Consider the following 25772-nt stretch of genomic DNA (forward strand, 5'->3'; position numbering starts at 1 on the left):
CCCCCCCAATTCTAATCCTCTGGAATTCTAATACTTAACATATAAAACTGTGAAATAATTTTTTCAGCTTTTCTTTAGTTCTAACAATTACATATTTTTAAATATTATGTAAAAGCTAGGAGGAAAACTTGGATTGAAACCAAATACATCTAACTCCATAATCATACTAGCATAGCTTCCTGAAGCAGCAAAACCATGATGTTTGAACAAACCCGACACACCTGTTTTCTCAAAGTCCTATTTTCAAAATTCAGGAAATATTTTACCTGAATGTGTTATTAGAAACTGGCTATAAAACAATAATGCTGTCAGGTAAAATAAACAATCCTTTTCTTTCCTTATAAATAATTTCTGCACCCTTCCTCTCTCAGTCTAGATTTCACAAACAGTAGCATAGCTTCTGGTCATTAAATCACATGTATTCTTTTAAACAGACACCAGATCTTTGCATATGATAATCATATACACAACATTCTAAATGTTTTAAGAATCGTTTTCATACAAATAATTATTCACACTGATATAAAAGCATCGAGCTAAAACACACACAAAAGAAAATGGTTGCAATAAGCTAGAATCATACTTAATTTCAGTCCTAAATTATAGGAAAGGTACATTAGTTACATTAACAATGCTGAAATGTGCTCTTATTTTGTAGTACTGCCTCTGGGCAAAAAATAAACCTCTTAAAATACAGCATTTTTATCCAGATACGGAAAATAAGGCAGATAATAATCTGCACATTTTCTTATTATTAATGGCTATGTTCAGTATATGAGTGTACTGACCCTCTCATTTCCATGTTTGCGTCTATTTCAAATACATATCTTGGTTCTGGGGCTTTGGAGACCCTCTGTCCCCCATTTTCCTTCCTGCCAGAGCTCACTGCAGAGGAGGTGCCAGGGAGATACCCCCTCTCAACCAAACTGGGACATGGTAGTTTCACAAGGAGCACTCAAGGAAATAACCACAGGCAAAGAGGGGCAGCTCTCAGGGAGCAAAACTTGGCATATTGGGAATGAGCCCGTGTCAGAATGAAACGCCATAAAAAGAGGACAAAAAAGGTCCCCTTTTATTGGATCCATAACAAGTACCAAAAGATTCTGATGAACATTCACATCTAAGTTGGCAAAATCCAAATACAGCCTGCTGAAAGTTAAGATGAGTTATTTTATATTTTTCCTCACCTTCTTCTTTTGAGTTAGTGAAAATTAAGACCAAATGCAGCTGTATTCCATAGTTTCATTTTCAAAAAAAGTCTTAACTTTTTTTTTTTTAATAATTAAATTTTTTGTTAAAATAAAATAACAGACTCGGATTTGACTTTGGTTTGGGTTCTTTATGCTAAGAGAAATGACAGAGCTACTATTAACTGGGGAGAATCCCACCAACTGCAAGATCATAGCCTAAAGGAAAAAAAAATTCACATTTTTGGAACAGGTCCAGAAGATCTAGTCTAAGATCCAGAATAACTCATCAGAGCCAAACTGAAGGGCACAGATTATTCCTGTCCATAAATTCCTCAATTTTTTTTAGAAGGATACTAAGCCACTTTGATCTCATTAAAATAAAATATTTATGAATAATAGTGCAGAATCAAATGCAGAATAACTTGGTCCCAGTGACACTCTTGGAAATACAGAACCACTCTCTAAATTTCAATAAAGTTGTTGCAGTTTAACATTAACACCAAAAAGCTGAGAACTGGAACCACTGGAGCGTACCTGCTTAAAAGGTGTCTCAAGTCAATGATCAGTCTCACAAGCACTGGTTTTCCTCTAGAATAATTCCACTGGGTGACATTAAAAAAATCTTATTTTGTACCAGTCTTTGTATTAAAGTCTGATGGCAGCAAGTAAATCACAGCAGGAGGACTGTAATTTAAAGGGAAATGCAGGGGATTGCCTGCAGAAGTGGTTGCACTTCAGTGGATCTCCACGTGGCTATTGCTGTTGTATTAATAGCACAAAAGCAATGCAAAGCATACTTGCTGGTGAATGACAAGTGCACTGGAGACTCAAAAAATGTCAAAACAAAATGGTAGCAGGATATTTTTTCCCTCATACCAAGTGGTGCACCCTCAGCAGCTGGGCTGCTGGGCAGTCATCTGTACCTAAAGCGCTGGGTTTCAGCGCTTCGCCTGCAATCTCAACAGGCGCTGCCTCGTTGGAAAAAGCAATGAAACCCCATCCGAAGCTTGCTGCTGCTGGACGGGGTAACAAATATAAGCAGCTATTAAGGAAGGTCAATGAGATAGAAACCCATGCAACCAGAACTGGAGCATGCTGCAAAGAGCCTATAAAAGAACTGAAGCAGCGAGCAGCAATCGCAGGAAGTGTGGCACAGGGGATGAAAGCCATTCTGGGGAGCGTTAAACTGCTAGAGAACAATATCCGAGGGGGATAAGCATTAATGAATCTTTAGATGTGGAGAAGTCCAATCAAAAGCTAACTGAATACATGCTCCCTGCTGACATCAATATTCTACATATCCTACCACCAAGATGAAAACTCTTAGTGTGAGGGCTAAAGAAAATTTTCTGCTCAAAGCACTACAATCTTAAGTACAGCTGTTCAAGTCCCCACATGGATAATAAAGTCTAACTGTACCAAAAGCACTACCAGGAAACACTGGGGCACCTGTGCTTCATGCTGCTGAACTGGTGGTCCACCAGGCAGGACCACTATTCATCTTACTCTGAATAGCCTTACTTCTTGCCTTTTAATTACATACACAAAAATAGATATAAAATATTACAAAATCAAATGACGGTGCAATCTATCACTTTACCTAAAAGCTAATGAACATCCTGGGGTAATTTGTATTTCTGGTGAGCAAGTGTAAGGAAGGACGATACTGCAGAGAACCACGATCACTCCAGACATAATCCAAAACTCATCAGTGGTCAAGCATCCAAACAGCACAGTCCCAAATGTAAGAACAAACTGAAACTAATTCTTGTGCAAAGGGACAGGTCAAGGCAGATGAAACACTTCTGTGTCCCAGTGCCCTAGTCCTTTTGCTAGTCTGACATAGGCAGATATGATTTAAGCTGAGTGCTGATACCTACAGCCCGCTCACATGGACATAGTTTTGTTACCCAGATATTTATAAGGTGACAAAATGTCCACTTGTGTATACAGTCATCCAGAAATTTATTTGCACATACAAAATATGGCAGATGGCACATATAAGTACTTCCTAAGCAAGACACCATGAAAAAATGCAAAACAAAATATCTCAGGAAATGTTTTCAGTCAGATCACAGTAGTCTGAATTTTAAAATGACATTTCAAATTTAGCACTCATTTTCCTGCAAGAAGTGGCTTATTTTTTCTTTAAAAAATACTTATAAGATTCAAATTGGTTGGTAAGAGAAATGCCTGTTTATTCAAGAGAGAATTCACTTCTTATATAACTAGCACGAGACCATTCACAGTTATGCAAGTTATCTTGTAAGACTTCATATTTCAGTATATAAACCAACACTGAGCTATTTGGGATCAGAAATAAAATTGTGACAGGAAGAGAATCTCCGCTATAATCCGCATTACAGAAGGATGTCCTCTGAAAAATATGAGAAAATTTTCATCTGGAATGTCAATCCTATATTTTCAGTTTGTTTTACAAAGGTATTGTTGCTTTCAAAGGCAAGATACAGCAACAACAGAGGTAACAGAAATACTTCTTATTTTCTGACAATCATCTGTATGGGCTTCCCATTCAAGTTATTGCAATATTTGAATTTCAGCTTTCTTTGCACAAAATCTTTTACTGACTATGTGAAATACACTGGTATTGTTTGGGCAACAATACTTTCCCACATGCAGGTTTTCTTTAAAGAGTTTCTGATTGTTTTTTAAATTAAAACTAAAAATAAAATAATTTTTTAAAAATTAAAATAAATTAAAAATAAAAACTAAACCTTTACAATATTCAGAAATCAGAACCACAATCTCTCTTCTCTGTTTCTATGTCAGAGTCCTTTGATTCAGGGCTTCCCTCTCCCACTTTTTGTCACGCATACAAGAAGTGGTCAGAAACCAACAGAGAAAACTAAAGCACACAGACACTAAACAGTTCTCCAGGTATCATTGGGAAAGTCAACTGTGCAGCCAGAAGAAAGAACAGATTTCTTTATTAAGCTATGTGGCTTTATAATTAACCAGTAATGTTCATCCCAAGACAAAAAAAAAGCAAAAAATGTGACCAAAAAAATCTAGCTGAGATACTGTCCAGATTTCCATGAAAAAGCACTAAATAAAACCTGTAAAGTGCAAAGCCAAACAAGCCGCAACCTTTTTCATGCAGGGATATGCAGAGATTGATTTATCATTACCTAACATATGTTTCTAAGCAGAAAATAGACTTCATAAAATGTTTACATTCATAAGTAACTTAAAGTAAAAGAAATGAGCAAAGTACCTTTAATAACTGCAGTTTTAAGTAATAGAACATACTAAAGGGTACTAAAGGGAACAAATTACAATAAAACTTTCATGTAATCTTACCCACTGGATAGGAAAAACAATGGTCTTTTCTACTTAATGCTTTCTTTAGGAAGAAAAATTGGGTAATCCAAACCTAGCTTTTTTTTTGCTTATGTATCCTCAACTTCCACGTCTGATTAAAGAAAATAGAGGTTAGTTTAGGCTGCAGCCTAGTTTTTCTGGTCTATTTATATTTTTTTTCTATTTTATTTAAATAATATTTAGCATTTACAGGTTGTGACTATACAACAAATCCATAACTCCAATTAGAAATTGCAGATCATGGGGCAGAAAGCAACAAAGCTTTACTGACAGTCCCCGAGATGGCCCATTCTACCATTCTGGTATATAACAGTATTTCTACTTTATGCTTTATTTTTTTTTTTTTTTGTCATTTTGTCCAAAATCCATGAAATCAGAGAGGAGCTCTAGTGGCTGCACATAGTAAAATTTGTCAGCTTGAGATTCATTTCATTTCATTGGAAGGTGTGGGCAGGGAAAACTCATTTGAAACTAGAATTCAAAGGAAAAATTGCAAATTAGCTCCTGGCTGTCAAAATGCTGCACTCTTTAAAACCGAAGTAAGTAAACAGTTCAGGGGAAAAAAATAAAAATCATAAGAAAATCTGCCATTTTACTTTTTTAATTTTTTTCCCCTCTTCAGTCATTTATATACATTTCTGCTTATAATCTTCCTTTCCAGCAAGGACAGATTGTCCTATCAAAAAGGACACTTCCTCCTACACTACCAACAGGAAGATAATAATATTGTGTAGAGTCATTCTGAAAGGAAGGAGGCTTTTTTAGGAGCTCAAAATAAACCCAAGAGCTGAAGAAATGAAATTAGGTTCCATTCAGCTTTTCTTTGCTTTTTCTTTTTTAATTAAATTCCTAAATTTTTTTAGATTTTTCACTGCAAGCAGCAGTTTAAAGTAAAGGAAAACCAAGAAAAGTTCTCTAACATCAAGAGAGGGTCAAATAAAGGACACTGTGTACCTTTCCAGAGGCACCTGTGCTCAGCAGCCTGAACAGAAAATGAGCCAGTCACTTGGCAAATGGTTTCTTTACTGGCTGTAGCAGAGACCCCTTGGCTCTTGCTGCTGCCCTAGATGTTGTGAATCAGCAAAAAATGCCGTACTCCTTTTTCTACAAGTTTTGGTTGTTTATCTTTTCTTCCTTCACAGTGAATTGAAACAAAGGACACAATCTCTCATCACGTGCACTATAGAAAAGGTTAGCCAGTTCTAAGCAAAGTAGTTACCCTTTCAAAAGGTTTTTCTAACAGAAACAAGAAACAACTTTTTTTTTTCTTTGTTAAAATCTGTAAAACAAACGAGAAAGGGAAAAAAACAAACAAACAAAAACAAACCAAGCAACCCACATTTGAACATTTAAAAAAATAAACCTAGGAGTTTGTCATCAAAGTCCCAGTCTCAAGCCATCTGAACCAAATCAAAGAAAACATGATGAGATTTATTTTGCTTAGATAAAATCATCTATGCACTTCTAAAAATACTTAAATTAGCAGAAAACAACTGTTCCACTGTATTATCATCTCCCTGCTGACTGGGTTAGTCTTTGCACACTAGGATATACTACCATACACTAGCATACAAATCCTTCCTTTTTTCCCCTCTTAGTATAAGCTAATAAAACTTCAGCAGAGTCATCCAACAAGCTGCAGGCCAGCACAGCAGCTGGCTGTACTTACACAACTGTTTCAATTTGGCACATCATAGTCAGAGCAGGCAATATAGAGTCTCTGCATTAATAATGCAATGCAATCTTGCAATGGCTGGACGAGATTTTTCCCTCCTCATTGTTTTTTAGGATCTCAGATTCTCCTGCTTGTTTCAGATGTCGCTGGTGCTTAAACTTTACCTTCACTCAGGGATTTTTGTAGGGCACATCAAAATGTACCTCCAAGCAGTTGAAGTATATAGCTTATATATATATGTATTATAATGATTTCTTTCCCTTCCCTTTGAGCCCCCCAAAAAACTGTTTCTGCCCTTTCCAAGGCATTGAAGAAGGATACCTCCAAAGGAGGGAAATATCTGTAAAATCAGATAAAACCACTAGTATTTTCTTCCTACATTAACAAAAGCAGAAATTTGCTGCCATAAGTACTACCATTTCCTCAGGCCACTTTGTCATGTCCTTCAAAGGTGCCTGGGAAGTTGCCTCTGTTGGAAAAAGGTTTACTTCACAGCAGGTACAGCTCTGCTCAAGCACCCCGAGTGCTCTGAGCTCTGCCCGGGGGGAGAGACATCGGGAGAGGGAACCGTGGAGTCCCCACAGCCCAATTCCTTCACCCTGGAACCAGGGAGTGACTCTCCCTTTGTCTACAGAAACTCACAAGCATTGCAAAAAAAAAAAAACCCCCAAAAAAAAAACAAACCAAAAAAACCCAACCAACCAACCAAACAAAAACCAAGCAGAAAGTGAGGTCTCCTGATATAAGAAAAGGATCAAATTCTGTCCCAGCTGGCAGGTGATTACAGAAAGAGGGAGTTTTTTTAAAGCAGCTGCAAGCCTAAGCAGGATTTACCTGGTAATACAAACGTATCAGAGCTTATTGAGAAAACTGAAGGTAAGTACTGTCTGCTAAGAATATTATCACCTCCACAATATCCCAGCATTACTCGCTATCCACAGACTGACAGTTTCTTTCCTCTTTTCTTCTCAGCAGCCGTTTTTTTACATTCTGAACCAAGGTTAACACACACATTTTTTTTATCCAAATACGAGGATGAAGTTTATCAATAGCTGCACACCAAGATCTTTAATTAGGACATGCTTCCAGCGGAGGGGGAAACTCTGAATATTATATTTCTTCGTCATTTGTAACAGGTGCTGCTGTGCTGTTTATTCTCCAGTTAGAATATGAAACCTTGTCAATATTTCTGTATCTTTAAACTGATCAATAAGATTTTAGATTAATGCTACCGTTGCTTTCAGTAAAAGCTGAATTTTGCTCCCTCCCAGTTCTATACAAGAGTATCTCAGCTATTACAGTTCTTTTTCTCTGTCTTTCTTTTGGTTTTTTTTTTTTTAAACTTTTTATCATAAAACAGAATTCATTGACAGACCAACAATTGCCTATAATAGAGTTATTTTGACCAGGACTGTAAGAACCCCTTATGATAGACTGCCAGAAGGCAGCAAACCACCCAGTGATCAAGAACCACAGCATGACCTACAAGCAGAAAGGTCATTGTTTTGAGCTATCTTCTCCCCATATAAAACTTCACCTCTCAGGTTCCCAGCTAGATGCCTGCTTTTCTGCTCTGGTCAGGTTTTTTTGTGTTATAAAATTTCATTGAACTGAGTCAGCTTCTATCATTCTCAAGGCATAATCAAGACAGCCCCCTCCTGTTCTGGCACTGAGACCTATGGATATCCACTTTCACTGTGTACATTTCCCTGGCTGAGAACTTGAGAAAGAAAGTTTTGCAAAAGTTCAAAATCATAGCATCATAGCATGGTTACAGTTAGAAGGGACCTTAAAGATTTTCTAGTTCCAAATGGGGGTTTGGAACAGGGATTTTCCCTGTGCAGGGACACCTTCCACTAGACCAGGTTGCTCAAAGCCACATCCAACCTGGCCTTGTTATTACTTTGTGAGCTGTGTCATAATTGTTTGAAAGAGAACTCATGACAATCTTACCACTTCATATTTACTATTACATTTTTTTTTCAGTCAAAATGATTAAGTTCTGCACTGAAACACATAAAAGTTTCTTCACAGATATTCCCCAGATAAAAATAATTTCATGAGAAAAATACCCACCTTGCCCTTAATTTCACTTTCGTAGAAGATTCTGAAAGAAGATGTCACCAAATGTTTCAGTAATATCTTTTTTCATTCACAGTGAGACACAGCAATATAGTGGAAAACCAGAAAACTAGAAAAAGATCAACATTTGCATCCAATATTTTCTGCTCTAACTGAACAAATCATTTGGTGTTGTCTTTGATACTTTGTGTAGAATCCAAATTAGACAACTCTGTTTACTGATCACTTGACTATCCAAATGAAGTCAGAGTACAATCTGCAAGCCATAACACTCATCTTCCTGTGGGTTAATCAGAAGCGAAATATCTGAATTACTTTCACCATTATATTTGCTTACTGAATTTATCTACTGGAAATACCATTTTCCTCCATTATATACTTCATTCATTGCAAATCAAGAATACTCTTGTGTTTTATCCTGAAGTTATTTCAATTTACACATGTAAAACAACAGCAGAATTTGGCTGTCTACTAATGAATGCATGGATTTAATGCTGCATTTGAACGTTACTGCAGGCTTGATGAAGTGTCTTCCTAATGAAAATTATGAGTTATACTTTGTACAGAGCATAAAGGAAGTATCTTTCACATGCAAATGCCAATAATTCCTCAGGTCCACCTTTGATAGGAACTCAGTCTGTTCTTCATAGCTGCTGTACAGCCACAGGCCATCAGCAGTGCCCGTTTACTGCAGCACAAGCGTACTCAGCATAATAATGGGTAGCTTGAAAGGCCTTCAAATATGCTCTGTGTGATAATTTTATTAGTTTTATGCATAAAACATCCAAAATTTAATTACTGGTCTGGAAAAACAAAATACAAACTATAAAATTCAGGCGGGTTATATATCCAAGCAGCTAGGAATAAGCTGCTAGTTTCACAAAGTGTGTACCAACAGTGCTTCATTTTTAGAAACTGTTGCTCTCGTATTTCCAAGAGCTTCCATTATTTCTTGAATTGACATGGCAGCTACTCACTGTTGTTATTTACTATTTAAGATTGAATACCTCATATCACAAGTGCTCAAATGAAACAAATTGAAATAAGATCTCTAGTCTCCCAAACAGTACTGAGGAATACAAAACAGTGAGATGTACATCACATGAATCTATTCACTAAGTCAGCTTTCAAGTAAATAAAAGCAAATACGGTAGTCATATAAGAAATAGTAGTAAAAGAGTCTAAGTAGATGGCTTTTAAAGAGACTGCTATTTTCCTAGCTACAAAAAATCTTGCATAATCTCTTCAGAACTTTTCCGAATGTTTTGAAAGATTCTGCTCTTGGTCACTGAATCAATAATAAATACATGCATACACACACACGTATATATAGGTATTTAATATATACAGTTCTAGAACATTGCTTGGATCTGTACAGCCTGCTTAGTGTGAAATTGATTCAGATTGTTTATACAAAGTGGAGTAAAACTTTAAAGTTTGCTAATGAGAATAAAAAAACTAGCCAAGAAAATAGTGTATTTCCTTCTTCTCTCCAGCAAACTGAAAGTAGGAGGTAATCCTTTAAATTCAGGTATTTTCAATCAAATTTGTTTCTTTCATTTAAGCAAAAGCAAGCATCGTACACACCTGGAAACTTAGAGCTTCCAGTTTTACGCATGATTCTTCTTGGTATGCACTACAAAAGCACTGGCACAATTTTAGCCAACCCATCCATTTTTTAGGAATCTTGCCACCCACCACCTGTAATTTACATAATAGAGCATGTAATTGGAGATGTGCACTTGCTCCTCCCCACATTCATTTTCAGTATGGTACAGTTCACCTGTTAAGTAATAGCAATTCATCACTCTGACAAATAGCACAATAAAATTGCTCACTGTGTCTTGCAACGAGAGTCAAATCAAACCAAAAGAAAAGGTCTTGCACTCACATTTTGGACTAGACACAGACCCATGTAATACCATCACAAATTCAATTACTTTGCACTGTGAGTATTAACGACGGAACAATATAATGTCTCTGAGTGAAGATAAAATTCCTCTGGTTAAGTGAGTCCTTGATGCTGAAATTTCTTTGCCAAATTAAAACACTTTTTCCCCAGGCATTTGGGAGTCTCATTAAAAGCCCATTTAAGTCAATGAGAATCTTCCCATTGACAGACATAAGTTTGAATTAGGTCCTCGCTGCATTAAAATTGAAACATGTGGAGGTCAATTTTTAGGAAAAACAATTTCCTGGTGCTGGCCTGAAAGTGTTTCTGTACCTCCTCATGCATCCAGCACAAATTTGTGTGTTCGTATGAAGCAAATATACAAAAATGCATAGAAAGAAATCTCACTACATAGACACATGCAATAATCCAGTCTGCAGATGTAAATTGTGACAGCAGATAAATTTAAATAGGCCTCAGAGTTTTTTCAAAGCCTCTTAGCTCTCATAGGTATGCCCTGAAGCATATGACTTATTCCTTCCTCTCTCTTATTACTAAGAATCACAGGAATTTTGCACTTAAGTTCCCCACCCATAGCTATATAATGTTATCCACAAAGAGCCTACAGCTACATTAAGGAGATGGTTGCCTAAATCCAACCAAATTCCCCCTGTGGTGCCCTAATTCCAAAACTGCTTCTCAAATTCCCCTGTCACTGATCATCTAAGCCTGTACAATCCCTAGACATCTTTGGTTTTGACGTTAATACTTTTCAGGTTCTAGAGGAACTGTTGCTTCCCCAATGAATATTTCTCATTCCCCAGGATGCTGGACAAAATGCAATTACCTCCTCTTCTTGAAACTGCTCAATTCTTTTTAAACATCCTGTGTGTGTGTGTATCTATTATATGTATGTATATTTTTTATATATATAAAAAATAAAATCGAGTTTCAAGACAGGGAGACATTAAACCTTAATCTGGAGAATCCTCAATTCCAGTCTCTCCTCTAACACTTCTTATATATTATTTTCATGGTTTGTGCTGGACTGGCCACTGAGAGGAAGGACAGAACTCTCTCCAAGGAGATGAGAAAGAGAGATAAAGAGATTTATGAGTTTAGGAAAATGAACTACTTTATGAAGATGTTAATAAATTAATAAAATAATAAAGAATAAAATAATGAAGTATATACAATATATACAAAACCGTACCAAGCTCCCAGGATGACCATCACATCACTAGCAAGCACTGGGGAACTCCCTGACTGGACTCAGTGATGGACAGGAAGTGGATTCTGAATCTGGATTCAGGAACGCATGGATTGGGATCAAAGGCAGACGAACAGACAGCTTCCCCCTTGGATGCCAGCTATTGAAGAAAAGGGGCTGACCCTTTATCCCTCAGTTTTTATACTGAGCATGATGCAGATGGGATGGAATACCCTGCTGGTCAGTTTTGGGTCACCTCTCCTCCCTCTGCTTTTTTCCACTTCTGACCCTCCAACAGGGCAAATAACAAAGTTAGCTGACGTTTATTGTTCTAGCAATAAGTGTAAGCAAGAGCCTCTCCGCATACCATTCCTTGGCATAATCAGGTCTCATCACTCTGAGAACGAACAGTGTCTCTATAATATGCTGTTAATTTCAGAATTCAGTTAGTTAAAGGGGCTTAGATAAAAAGTAAAATTACTTTTACAAAAAGTAAAATTGGTACTGTTCTACCTGAATACTTTTACAAAAAGTAAAATTGGTTCTGTTCTACCTGAAGACATTATTACACAATATAGAACAAAAAAAATCATTCAGATATGAACAGGAATAAAAGTCCTTTTGCCCCAAGCCTCAATGGTTACAGACGTTGGTTATCCAGTAGATTGTAGACATTGCTCTTCTTTGGCCTAATAAACCTTGAATTACTTTGAACATAAAGGAGCAGCTTCAAACCAAAAGGCTGAGTCATTCCCATTCCTACTCCCATCCCAATACTCTACTGGAAATTGTGCACAGACTTTTACTGAGAGAGGATCAACCACTGAAACACATTACCAGAGGAAGTGATGCCAAAATGACAAATTCAGATCACGATCAGATACCTTTCTAGAAGACAATCTTTAGCAAAAACTCAGTATATTTTAGACACACCCAAGGTAGCTGTGTGAAAAACATAATTGGCTACCTGAAAGAACTCAAATTGATCCACACAGGCTCAGGGGTCCTTTTGCTCTTTAGCTCTACGAACTTTAGGATGTGGCATGTGCATTTAGCGAGATGCAGTCACATCCATGCTGTTTCTAAGACCACTTTCTATCTTTACTGCAAAACTGTTTCAAAAGTCCAAATTACTGTGTGAGTTTTTCTGGACTGTATCATGCAGATAATCAACCAGATGATCTCATAGGTCCTGTTTGGTTTAAAATTTCATGCATTTGCTCTTACTTTTATCTGCCAAAGACGTTTTTATATTCTGAGCAATTATGTAAAGAAAGAGGAAAACTGAACTTTTGTAATCTAAGTTCTTCCTTACAAATGGCACAGCCAACTTTCTGCTTCCAGGTTTGATATTACAAATGGAAATATCAACTGATCAGAGAAAGGCATCTGAAAAAGGTGACACTTTTTCAGTATTCTGAGATTATTTTCCGAAGTAGATTCAAACTGGAAGTGCTTTTGGTTTATCTCCTCCTAATGGCAAGTGAACAGCTAAAACCTCTTGCCTCAAGCTGACAATAGGCTCTTGCTTTCCCAGATGTAAGATCACTATTTGACTGAAGCTAGTAGACTGAGTCTGCTATTGAAGTTACAGTTAAAGACAGATCAGCACTGGCTTTATCTCATAACAGAGATTTTTACAGCTCCCTTGGAGCCAACTCCATTATATATAATTCACATTTGCACTAAAATTTACAGAATCACCGAATCACCATGGTTGGAAGGGCCCTTGGAAGAGCTTGGATTCACTTGCTGACCTGAGCATTTGGATCTTACTTGGAATACCTGAAAGAGGTTGCGTTGGCACTCACTTTGCTGCTGCAAATAAAAATTCAAGAGAAAAAACCACCTTTTCCTCTTTTTTCTTTCTTTCTGAAAGTATTCTCTAACCTCAGATTACAACATAAATCTTTCTTGAATATTATCACAGATAACTGAAACTTGAAAAATGTTGGCAAATTCTAGTCAGAGTACTTATAAATCTTAAGAGTATTTAGAAAAAAAAATCCATAGAAGTAGTTGATTCCTTTTGTCTATCAGTTACAGAAAGCAGTGAATAGAGGAAACCAGTAGAAACTTTGATATGCCAAATCACATATACTGGGTTATTTGCAAATAATGTAACACTGTTAATAAAACAATTCTGACATAAAAATATCAAGACAGAAAAAAGGGAAGTTCTGTTACCTAGGGTTGGTAACAGTTAAATTCTGCCAGCCAGAAAGATCAGCAGCAAAAAGTGCTTTCTGGCAGATCTTGCAAGCCTGAGAAAATATTTCAGGAATGTGAACAGACATTTTTTTCAGTACATTTATATTATAAAAAAATCAAATGTAATCTGATAAATAGCTGATTTAAATCTTACCTAAAACAAGATCTACTTAGATCAGAATTTTTTCTGCAAGTATAATGTAGGTTGCATGATTTTCCAGTCTCAAGTGGTCTGTCAGTGTACATGTATCAGCAAATGCAAAACCTTTTGGTTTGAGTTAGGACTACAGAAACACCAGAAGTCCAGAACCTTTTGAATCTAAATGCTACAGTTTAAAGCATAGCTTTGGAAGTCAAAACTGTATGAATTTACCTCAGGGGTTGTTGCCGCATTGGCTTTCTTTATCTGATCAGAAACAGAAAAGCTTCAGATACATAGAAAGCTTTCAGCATGTTCTAGGAAGATTTCTAACCCAATTTTGTAGCTCTAACATGTCAGAAGATTATACTCAACTCTGCATGACAGACAAGAGGCAACCTGTAGTCCATTTAAGACCTCAAATGACTGGGGGTGGAGAGGGATATCTTGATAACACTAAAGTATATATTTTCTGGTTTCTGGGAGTATTTGAAAGGCATATGTGCTGATCAGAAAAAGGCCCTTAAATCTAGTTTAATATTAGATAGTCTTCCTAACACTTAAATGCTTATCTAAAAAACAGACTGTCATAATATCCATTAGTGCTATTTGTTTTCTTTTTGTGAAGGATTTAGGCTTTTGATAACATCAAACACTAATGCAGTCTAAACTAATACAAACATTTAAGAAACTGCATATTAAATTCCACACTACAAGGCTGTGTTGCTTTAATTATGAATTTTCAAATGAACTGTGAAAAAACAGCACATAAACCATGCAGTTTAAATCAGTTGCTACCCATAATCTATAATGTGCACCTATTAAAAAAAAAAAAAGTTAACAGGTGTCATAATAAAAGAAAAATCATGATGTTAGCACACAAATACCACTGTCAGAAGTCTGAGATTGACTTAAATGACATTGATGAGACAGAACCACACAAAAGCTGGGCGACGAGAACCAAACCCACACAGAGCCATCAAAGATAAGGGCAGTTCCCCAACATTGTTACTTTTGTCTGTATTTCTGCTTATAGAGTGATCTGTCCTCTAGAACTGAACATGCTGCAGTTCCTCTCCTGGCCCCTAGCTTCCTTCCTCAGTGTTGCCCTTTTCTTCTGGTGCTAGGACATCCCATGTGAAAATGCTGTGAGGAGTGTGATAGAACACCCCAAATCCAAATATCTCTCTCACTCATTACATCTGTGCCTCTTGGGACTCAGCAAATACAGAGCTCTAATTTCCAAATGTCTCCAAAACCAAGAAATGCAGCCTGACTTTTACCAGGCAAGTAAAACAGAAATGAGACGCTCACAGTGCTGTAAAAATGTTTGGACCTTTTCAAATAATTCCTTACAAATAATTTATATATTAAATAATCAATAAATATTTAATTGCACCTTTTTATTCTTTCTTTTTTTTTTTTGAAGAATTTAACAAGTAATAGAAATTATAATGGTCTACCTAGAAGCAAGAGCATGTTAATTTTCTTAGCAGGTATATCCTGCTAATGGAATATATTCACAGCATTAGCATATCAGCATGTTAATACCATTTGCAGAACTCAGTAAGAGTTAATGAGAACAATAATTATTTGGGAGCCAATGTTGCTTTGGGCTTTATTATTCCTTTCTTATAATTTTGAGCTTCTTTCTTTTGGACTCTGTAGAACGGTACACGGTAAACTGACTGCATCACCAAGTAATTGAATTTCTCTTATTACACACAGACCATAAAGAGCATGCCATGCAGCCAGGACTTATACAAATGCTTTTCTCCTCCTCACTGGATCATTCAAGCCCTTTTTGTGACAAGGAGTCAGATCCTCATTACAAGTACACTATTGAAGCTCAGTGGAAGGTCCACAAATATTGGTAGATATTCTTCATTTTCAGGGGGGTTGCATAATCAAGATAAATCGGGCCATCGACTGCATATTCAAGTTCCGAAGGCTTGTAGCAGCTTGGAATTAATTAGTAAAAATAATCACATTAAGGCTTGAACTTAATACTAAACTGGTACGGCATTAACATTTTGGTCATTAAACATTTTTAATTAAATTTAATCAAGCTCTCACATTATTATGACTACAGTAAACTAACTAACCACATTGTCTTATCCCTCTTCCCCAACTGCCATCAGAAGAAAAGAAGAGAAAGAAGAGAAGAATTCTTTAAAAAGAAAAAAAATATAAAGATAAAAGAAAAAAATTAAGATTTTTCCAGAGATAGACTGATTCAAAAAGCTGTTCAAAAGCGCATCATATCAGAGCTGAGCTTCATGAAATTAGAGAATGAGATCTTTACAATCAAAGAAGGAAACTATATTAGGCCAATTTTCCTAATTTCTCGAATCCCCTGCAACTGGTAAATTGTAACTTCAATTATATGATTTTTGGAACTTACATGGAATTATTTGTGTTTAGGGCACTTTCACACTTTCATTAGTGTTGAACAAATAATTTAATATTAAATCATAGGAAACATTAAAGAAGTAGTTGTTGGACAAGTGTATAAAACATGACTCAGCTGATTGTTTAAAAGAATTTCCCTCTTGTGTATTTGAAATATGCCAAATTTTATCTTTTGGAAATTTTGCAACACACTAAGTTAGAAATTTCATTCTCTTTCAGAAATGCTACTGAATTAAAAGTGCAAAAGGTCAATTTTGAAATGCAATTTAATTATATGGTACCACTATGTCAGTATTTGTTTTTGCCAACACTGTATATGTTCCCAAATGAATCTACACTTAAACACAGAGAACTAATGTATCATAGTGCTGATTTATATCTCTCAATTTTAGTGGCATTTCCACTGAAATATGTAGACGTGAAAAACTCTGTATGCTAGCAGATCCACCTCTACCCTTTCAGAAAGACAACCAAGGATTCATTTTCCTCCTAAGTTAATTCTTCATACGAAATTATTATTTACTACCACATGAAATGCAGTCTGAGCCTCCCCTTTTCCAACCAAGACCTAAGCAGGAATGTTGCCAGCAGCAGCACCTATGTGCTTTTCCACAAAAACAAATTGTTTGACAGAAAAGTGTCAGTTCAACTATATTTAAGTGCCTGCTTTCCATATTTTTCCATCAAAACAATATCTGAGAAATAAAAATATTTTGATCCAGACATGTCACTGGAGTGTTTCACAGCAGCTAGAGACAAATTACCCCATACCTTCATTTTTCAGTAGATGCTAGATGCTTTAAGGAAATACGATGATGCTTTCTGTAACGTGTAAATTGGCTGGTGGCATAAACAAGATAGATTAATGGAGACATGAGACACTAAAATAAGAATCATCTGAGATATCGTGACAGTACTCCAAAATATAAATACTAAAGATTAAATACAAAAAAAAATGAAGGTTTGTTTTTTCACCAGAAGTTCAGACTTTTCCAAGGAGAGAATTTTCAAAAAGGACAAATCATCAAGATTTACAACGGACCCTGGCAGATCTCTGTGCAACAAGCTCTGCTAGACTTTTCACCTTACCCAAGTGTTTTAAGGATCTTTGGAGATGTCTCCCAAAGGCTTTGTACTAAGATGCTCATTCAAACCTCAAATATTTTCTTGTGGTTCATTTGAAGCTCATAAATAGCATACCTTCTGCTACATCCAACTTCACTGAACCACTTACAACATTCTTAAGGAAGCTTAAGATTTAAAGTAAAAATTTTCCAAGAGTAAATTCTATGTATAAAATGAAAATGTGGCTACATTTTCCATCAAAACTTTAGTATTTTCTGTCCATTTCAAGATATTATAAAATACTAGACCCTAAACAGTAAGAGATATTTAGCAATTAAGAAAGATTTAAAACTGGAAAAAAAAGTTAAAATAATAGTAATAATAGTAATAGTAATAATAATAATAATATGTTTGCACAGCTTGAATCTCCCATTCAAGCTTGAAGAGTTACCATAACATTTTGTTCGCTCCTAATTATCATTGTCAAAATGTCAGAGAGGTGTGGATTGAAAGGCTGTTACCTTAATGAAAATGACATTGTTGGAAGCCTTGTCATTCTAGTTAAAAAATAAAGACAGACAATAATTTTTGGAGTGTGTAAATCAAATTCCTACAGAAAACGGGACAAAGGCTTTTGTTGTAAATATACCGCATGCCTTGAAAAACACATAACTGATAATAGTCCACAACTAATTCAAACTTTTCAATTACCTGTAGAAAACTGCTTATTTTGCCAGAGTTCATTTTATAGAAGACAAGGACCATCACAATCTAGAATATATACATGCCATTAGATTTAATGAGGCTCACTAATTCCTCTCACAACAGTAGCAAAAAACTTGCATTATGAGTAAAAGGTCTTCGTTTCAAACTGCTAAATGTCCTGTTCTACTACACAAGCAGACATGTCTTTTCCCAGCTGAAATCAGCTCTTATACATTTATGTGACTGAGTTCAATCCACTGTACCTTTCTTTTTAGGATACCAGTATGACTAAGATGGGAAAAAACAACAGAGAATCTCAGAAGTGCTACTTGAAATCAATTTATATAGGGAACCAAAATGTCACCCTCATAAATATTTATGAGAGGATTTCACATTATATGTTCAGCATTGAATGGTGCGTGTTATTCTTATTAATGTTTCATAAACATTTGTACAAAAAACAATATGCTTTACTTTGCTTCTAAGTATTAAGTAGAATTATAGCAGCATCTGCTTCCAACAGTTGAGTGCACAAGCTATTCATGCCCTGTCGTAAATTCCATGATGCATTAAGATGCCATTAAGTGTACCTTCTGTGGTTGTCTCCTCATTTACATACCTTGTAAATCATCAGGTAAAAATCAAGTGAACTGGGGAGTAATCTCCTGCACTCTTCCCTTCTGTCATAGAATCCAGTGCCATCCACATCTTTCTCCATCAGCATCATCACCATCAAAACATGAAGTCAGTGATGTCAGTGATGAGAAACATAATTGCTAATGGCAATTTGATTTTTTATTTTTAACAAGTCCATTTTCTTAAAGAAACAAAATTTGAAAGCCAAGAGGTATAGGCAAGCCAGAAGACATGAGCATGGTGGCGTGCCCTCTTTTCCTCAAGGATCCTCATTTGAGAGTCTTATTTCTCTTAAATAAAATTTAAAAACAAACAAACAAACAAAAAAACAACTAGAGGAATGTAAAGGAGTTAAAACAAAAGTCTCTTTCTCTTTGTAGGATTTCCCAAACACACAGAATTTCTTTAGCTTATTTTCCATACTGCCCCTGTACCTGAAAAAAAAGTGATGGAGAGTATCTCTAGCTTTTGCAGAACTAGAACATAACTGAGGGAACATTTCTTTTTCTTCTTTATTTCAGTAATGTTCCCTTACTGTTTCAGTCCTTCTAACTACCAATTTAGTTCCTTCAATCCAACTTTTAAGGAGATAGTTGGAAAAAGTTTCCTTTTATGAAAATATCCGAGCAGCTTCCTGCATTGGCTGGCATGATAGTTTTGTCAGGATTGCAGCTGTAACTCCACTGTCTGCAGATTATATCTCTCACCACTCTGGTGATTCAGCCTCTAATGGTCAGGAGCTTGGAAACAGGCACCTGCACCTGGGTACCAGAACTGGCAAAGCAATGTACTGCTGGCAGAATATCCTGTTGGATATTCTGGTTGGATTGTTTCCCCTCCAACATTCAAACATTTCAGACCCCGTAAATTAGTCAGATCAGCTTTCTCTGAACTTAACAATTACTTTCACGCATTTCTCGTAAGCTTTCCTCTTTCTGTGGAGCCAGATAAAAATGTATACCCTATAGAAACATTGCCCAATATCTTTATTGTGTTGCATTGTCCTTGAAAGGGAACAAGCCTGGTGAACTGCAAGGCCTGAAGTCAGCAACAAAGGAAGGCTGGAGAGGAGGGAGGGAGGGAAGGAAGGAGAGAGAATGGTAAGCAAAACTGAGTACACATATGCATCCAAGGTGAACTGCAAGACTGCCAGAGGTATCTCATTTATTTCATTTTGAATCTGTCAACTTCCACTGGAAAAATATTTTTTAAACTTAAGAAAATTAAATAACCTTTTATTTTAGGGTCAGACTTTCACCTAGCACACACGACTCCTTTCCTATGAGAGTGCAGCCCACGGGAGTTCTTAGCATCCTTTCCAAAAGCAACAGCTTCTTAAAATGATCAGATCACAGATTTTTCCCTCAGAAGGAGAAGAAAAAAAAGGAAGGAGGAAGTTAATAAATAATATACAGATTCTTACATTTAGTGACAAACATTATGAAAAACCCAACAGCCCTTTGTAACTGATGCTTTTTCCTTGCCTGTCATCTGTGTTTATACTATACCTATCAGTCTTTGCAACCCTCAGTCCTTGAACTCCTTCTGAAAGGAATAGAGAAGCATCTAACGTGCTTTATTATCAAACACTGAGACGCTTTCTTTAGCCTTTCAAGAAATAGTGGGGGAGGAGGGACTGGAAATCTTCTGAAGATTAGAGGAAACAGATGCTGAACTGGACGTGATAGGTTTTCTATAAGCTTGTGGGCACAAAGAAGAGCCCCCACAGGTGAAATGGGGACAGCTTTGCAAACCGATACCACCCATGTCAAACAGAGCTTCTGGAGGAGAGCCCCGTTCAAGCCAGTTCTTCAACAGGAGGAGGTCAGGTCTGATTGGATCAGGCACCATAAAGAGCCCAGGTAGACAACGGAAAACCCACTTTTACAGATATCTCCCGGCATATCAGTCATTTAGACATGGTTATAATTATTCAGCGCTATTAGTAAAACTATTAACTCAAAAGATAAACGCAGCTTTGTCAGCCTTACACGAGAATGATGTGAGTACAGGTAGAAGTGACAAGCCAAGTAGAGCCCAGGTAGGCAATGGAAAACCCACTTTTACAGATATCTCCTGGCATATCAGTCATTTAGACATGGTTATAATTATTCAGCGCTATTAGTAAAACTATTAACTCAAAAGATAAACGCAGCTTTGTCAGCCTTACACGAGAATGATGTGAGTACAGGTAGAAGTGACAAGCCAAGGAGTTTGGGCGCCAGCACAGTTGTGGCAATAGAAACTGCTATTCCTTCTGAGCTGCCACGAGGTTCTGGGTGGACAAGCTGATGGAGAAACTTGTTCTCCCACAGATTATGTTGGGTCACTCTCTCCATGAGGGCAAACCCTGCATTGGGCAGTTGGCTCTTTCTGTGCCACTGCTATCCCTCATCTCACATTTACTTATCATCTTGAATCAGAGGCTTTGTGCTGCATCCTCACTTGGGAAAAGCTGTTGTCATTATAAATACTTAAACCCTTTTCACATCTTCTTATTCCCTTTTACCAACATCTCTAAACAGTTTAAAGAGTCTTGAACTAGAGGCTGACTTTGTGCTGCATTCTCACTTGGGAAAAGCTGTTGTCATTACAAATACTTAAACCCTTTTCACATCATCTTATTCCACTTTTACCAACATCTCTAAACAGTTTAAAGATCAGCCAGAATCGCCAAAGCTTTCCTGCTACTTTTTCAGTGACTGCCACTAGTACACCATTTTATTTTTTCATTTAGGAAAACAGTGAGAGGGGATCTGTTGATCCCCTTGCTTTGTAACTCTGGAACCAGTGGGAGAAACTCTCCATGACACAGACTAAAACCGGAGCACTGAACACACTGAAAAATTAGCGCATACATTTGCTCTTTAGAGACTGTGCGGTCACTTTAGCCTCTCCTATCATTCATTGCAGGATCTCAATGTATATAGTGTTACAGTCTTTTACTGCAGCCTCACAGCTCAGAACGTTTAAAAATAGATTTGCATCCTAATCTAAATTCAGGACACTCATCTATCTCCATTGAGAAAATTTTCACTATCACTGTCCTACAAAACAATTATCCCTTTCTAATGGTATAAGTACCTCTATATGTTCATTCATAAGTAGATTAACAATATCTGTGTCACTCAGACTAGGTATTTTAGTCCTAACTGCAAAAGCCAGCTCCTGCAATTGATTACATCTGTGCAGAGTTCAGTCCAATTCAGTCAAAGGCTACAAAGACACAGCAATCTGCCCATGTGGCTTTGTTTCCAGCAAACTGATCCCAGAAATTACCACTTTACATTTCTGACTGTCTAAGAAAGCCACCAATGTGTATAAATAATTAAAAAAAATCTAAGAGAAGTGCTTTAGTCATCTTTTTTTTTTTCTACCTATATTTCACACAGCACAGTCTGACCATGGTCCATGACTCATGCTCCCGTGCACTACCACTGTGTAAATAAGTTATGATTCCTTTAAGCAGTTGGAAAACATAACTGAATGCAGAAGAACAGCCTAATGCTTAACATCTAAAATCTATTAATTTTTATCACCGTAAGTGCAAATATATATGCATCTACATATATATCTATATATCTCTCAGTCTTCCTAACTTCAGAGATCCTTTTTGTTACTATCTACACGAGGAATAAGGATATAATTGTTCCTTACTTCTGTTTTTTCCTCCAAGAACACTACTACATATTTTGTGAGAGGCATACTATATCCAGTAAGATAGAAGAAAAGTTTGCTACGATTTTCTTTTCCTAGATAAGCTGAAAAGGATTACTCAAAGTAAGACTGAAAAAACTAGTACAAATTTGAAACTAAACCAAAACTAAAGAAAATGTTAATTTCATTCATATTTTTCCCTGGATAATTTTGAGGAAACAAAGCTTTTCCATTGGTTTTGTATTTATTCTTTTTCCTACTCTCTTTCAGTTTTATATTGAGATATGAGAGGGCAAAATCTCCTAGAACAAGAGACATTTTGTGTACTTGTAAAGTCATATTCTTGAGTGAAAAAAAACTTGAGGGAAAAACATTTCCATCTCTTCAAAATGAAAAATGTTTTGTGAAAAAAAAAAAAAAAAGCAGCAGCAGACAAGTGTTATAAAAGGTATTTTGAGCATATCTCACTCATATTTATGACTCTGAAACGTGTGCTATCTCAGTACTCCCTGCTCTGCTACATTATTCAGCTGCCAACTGTCCCGCATTTCATATCCTTTACAGGCATTTAACATAAAGTACACTTCATTCTGGCATTGAATATTATTTTTTTCCTTCAGATTCTCATATCATCTCTATTTCTTTGCTATTCATCTAAGTATTTGACTAATGCAAGTTACTATCATGTTTAGGAGTGGAGCTCTATACATCTACTACTTTACTTTGTCCATCATTGCATTCACTGAATACCACATTTTTGCTACACATTTTCTATGCAAAGTCCCTTCTAGATACTATGTAAAATCAGTAGACATTCCAAATAATGCTTCTCAAGTTAATTTTTGTTATTTTTAAAGTTTAGTTTCCTTTCTTTCCCTCTATGGCTTTCAACCCTTTTCCTACCATTTCCAGCTCTCTCCTTCATGGCACTCACAATCCTCATGCCAACATGGCTCAAGAGGATGGATATGTGAACCCTGGGAGGTGCCATCCACTTCTATAGGTAGCCAAAGCCAAGGTGGTTGCATAGAACAACTTCCTGTTCCTCTGTCCTCTCTTTTTATAACAGAATATGCATAAATAGTCTCACCATAAATTATATAGACGCTGTCTTGGGTTTGACTAGACAACTACTGTTTTCTATATGAGACTTGCTTTGTTTGTGGCATACACACAGAGGGTCAAATCTGTCATTTTAATGTGGAAAGCCATTTTGCACAGCACACTGACACGCAAACACTTATGGTATGAAATAAATATTGTAGCCATATGCAGCTTTACTCTCAAAGCAAAACATTTCTCAAAGGATTACATTCTCAAGCAGTGTGCTGTTGTGATCTGAAATAAAACAGTGTACATATTGTATAATACAAGTGTGATAGCATTTACCTCAGAAGTAACTAGCATTGGAATAATTAATAATAATAATAATAATAATAATAATAATTTGCAAAGTGCTGGCTGCCATTCAAAACTCTCCTGAAACCACTCAAACTGCTTGATTGAGTAAACTAACAAAGACAAACACAGACAAACACAGTATGGCTCGCACTTTTGTTTCTAGTTGGTGTCATTCTGACATACCTATTTGAATTTTAACGCTTACTTTGGAAAATCTGAATTATCTTTTAAAGAAATACCATTTATTATTGTACTGTTTGTGCTAAACTCTTCCCCTACTGGAACCTGGGCTGAATGTTAATACTGTAGTCTGCATACAAGTAATGTGATTTATGATTCCTACAGAAATTCAAAGTGGATAAAAGGTTGTTTTAAGTTATATTTTTCATTGATTTAAATTATAATTCTTGAACCTTATGACTGTGTGAATTGCCTTTCCCCACCTGCTCAAAAATCCAATGGGAAAATTCTTTTGTTAAACTGCCCTTTTATTTAGATGTACTGAAAGCAAAGTTCATATTTCACCTGATTGGAGTACAAACCTCTGGTTGACAGCTACTGAGATGAAGAGCAACCACAACGCAGTCTCATATCTAAGAGGAAAATGCCTTTTACTGTACCCAGTCCTAAATACTGTATGCAGGGAGAACAGGAGAGAGGTGAAAAACACCTACAAAATCTAGGGGACTGAATGCATCTACTACTTACTGAGTTTACAAGAAATATGTGTTTCTATTTTCTAAATTATATATCTAACACAGAGCTGGCTTCTACCTCCTGCCAGCAAATGTTTTATTTATTTATTTTAAATTGAGAAACAGCATGTGGGAGAAAGAATGACATTTTACTGGAGCAGCAAGATTCTGAAACTCTAATTAAATTTAGATCACCTCTGTTATTTTCAGTCCTAACTGGCCAGATAGCATAGAGAATTCTACATTGCTTAAGTCAAATGTTTTCAAAAGGCCTGTTGAGGATAACTTATCTGTGTTAAGATCTTGCTTTTAATGGCTATATTCTCAACTTACATCTACATAAAATTATTTACCAGAGTACTCAGGTGCGCAAAATTAACAGGTACAACAGTGAGAGGTTGATCCATTCAGCCAAAATATTCCTGTAAATACTCATGTCTAGAACTGGCATCCACCAAACCCTGCTCAGCTGCCACCTGCTGTGAGTGACACTGGTGCCCATGAGATGTCCCCACCAATACACCACCAATCTTACTCCCCTCTATACTACACACAGCTTCAACGTATTCAGAGGCTTAAAAGTAGACTTAAAAGATTTGGTCTTTTCTTCACGGACTTTTAAAAAAATTTTTCTGTTATCTGGCTTTTGTAATAACAAAACAGAAATATTCCAGGGATAAGGGAATGAAATTTTGATGTGGGGCTCATGTTAGGTTTGTTTCATTTGCAGACATTCAGAGTTTTCCCAATCAAATTCTGGCTTTTATCATGCCATCCATTCTCAACTGGTAGAGACTAGTAATCTATCAAGATATTTCAATAGATGATGCATTCTGCAGGGTATCATAATCATCTATATATTCAAATGGTGCAACTTGGAGATATTAATGATTTTAATAGAAATTGAATTCAATACAAATTTAATATTTTAAATTTAAAGTAAATCCCTATTTTTAAAATGCGCTGCTCCTTTTCTCCTCTTTATTTACCTAAATTAGAATCTAATGAGTGCATATTCTTCCCTGTTTCAATTTGGAGGAATTTAAAAAGAAAACAAAAATATTCTCCATGTACTTGTTAGAAATGGAGTGAAATTTAGGATTTCCAAATATTTGCTGAAAGTTTAGCAAAAGAACATATGGTTTAGAAAGAAAATAGCAAAACAAGCTGGTCACAAAAAGAGTTTGTGAGAAATTATATCGGCTATTCCCTAATGCCATCACCACAGAATGTTTCCTAATGTTTCCTAAACTGTGTATTCAGACAGAGCAATTTAGAATGTAATAGTACCTCCCAAAGAAAATATTGCATTCTTACAGCTTCTTACACTCCAGAGTCCTGAGCCCCAATTTTTTCACATTCTGGTTGAAGTCTGTGACAGCTCTGGAGATGGATTTCATTAAGGTGCTCGTTGCTTCACTTCTCTTTCTACATCCTCCCTGCTCTTTAGTTCTGAAGAGA

This window comes from Calidris pugnax, unplaced genomic scaffold, assembly GCF_001431845.1.
Source record: "Calidris pugnax isolate Ruff unplaced genomic scaffold, ASM143184v1 scaffold34, whole genome shotgun sequence".
NCBI classification, from domain to species: Eukaryota; Metazoa; Chordata; class Aves; order Charadriiformes; family Scolopacidae; genus Calidris; species Calidris pugnax.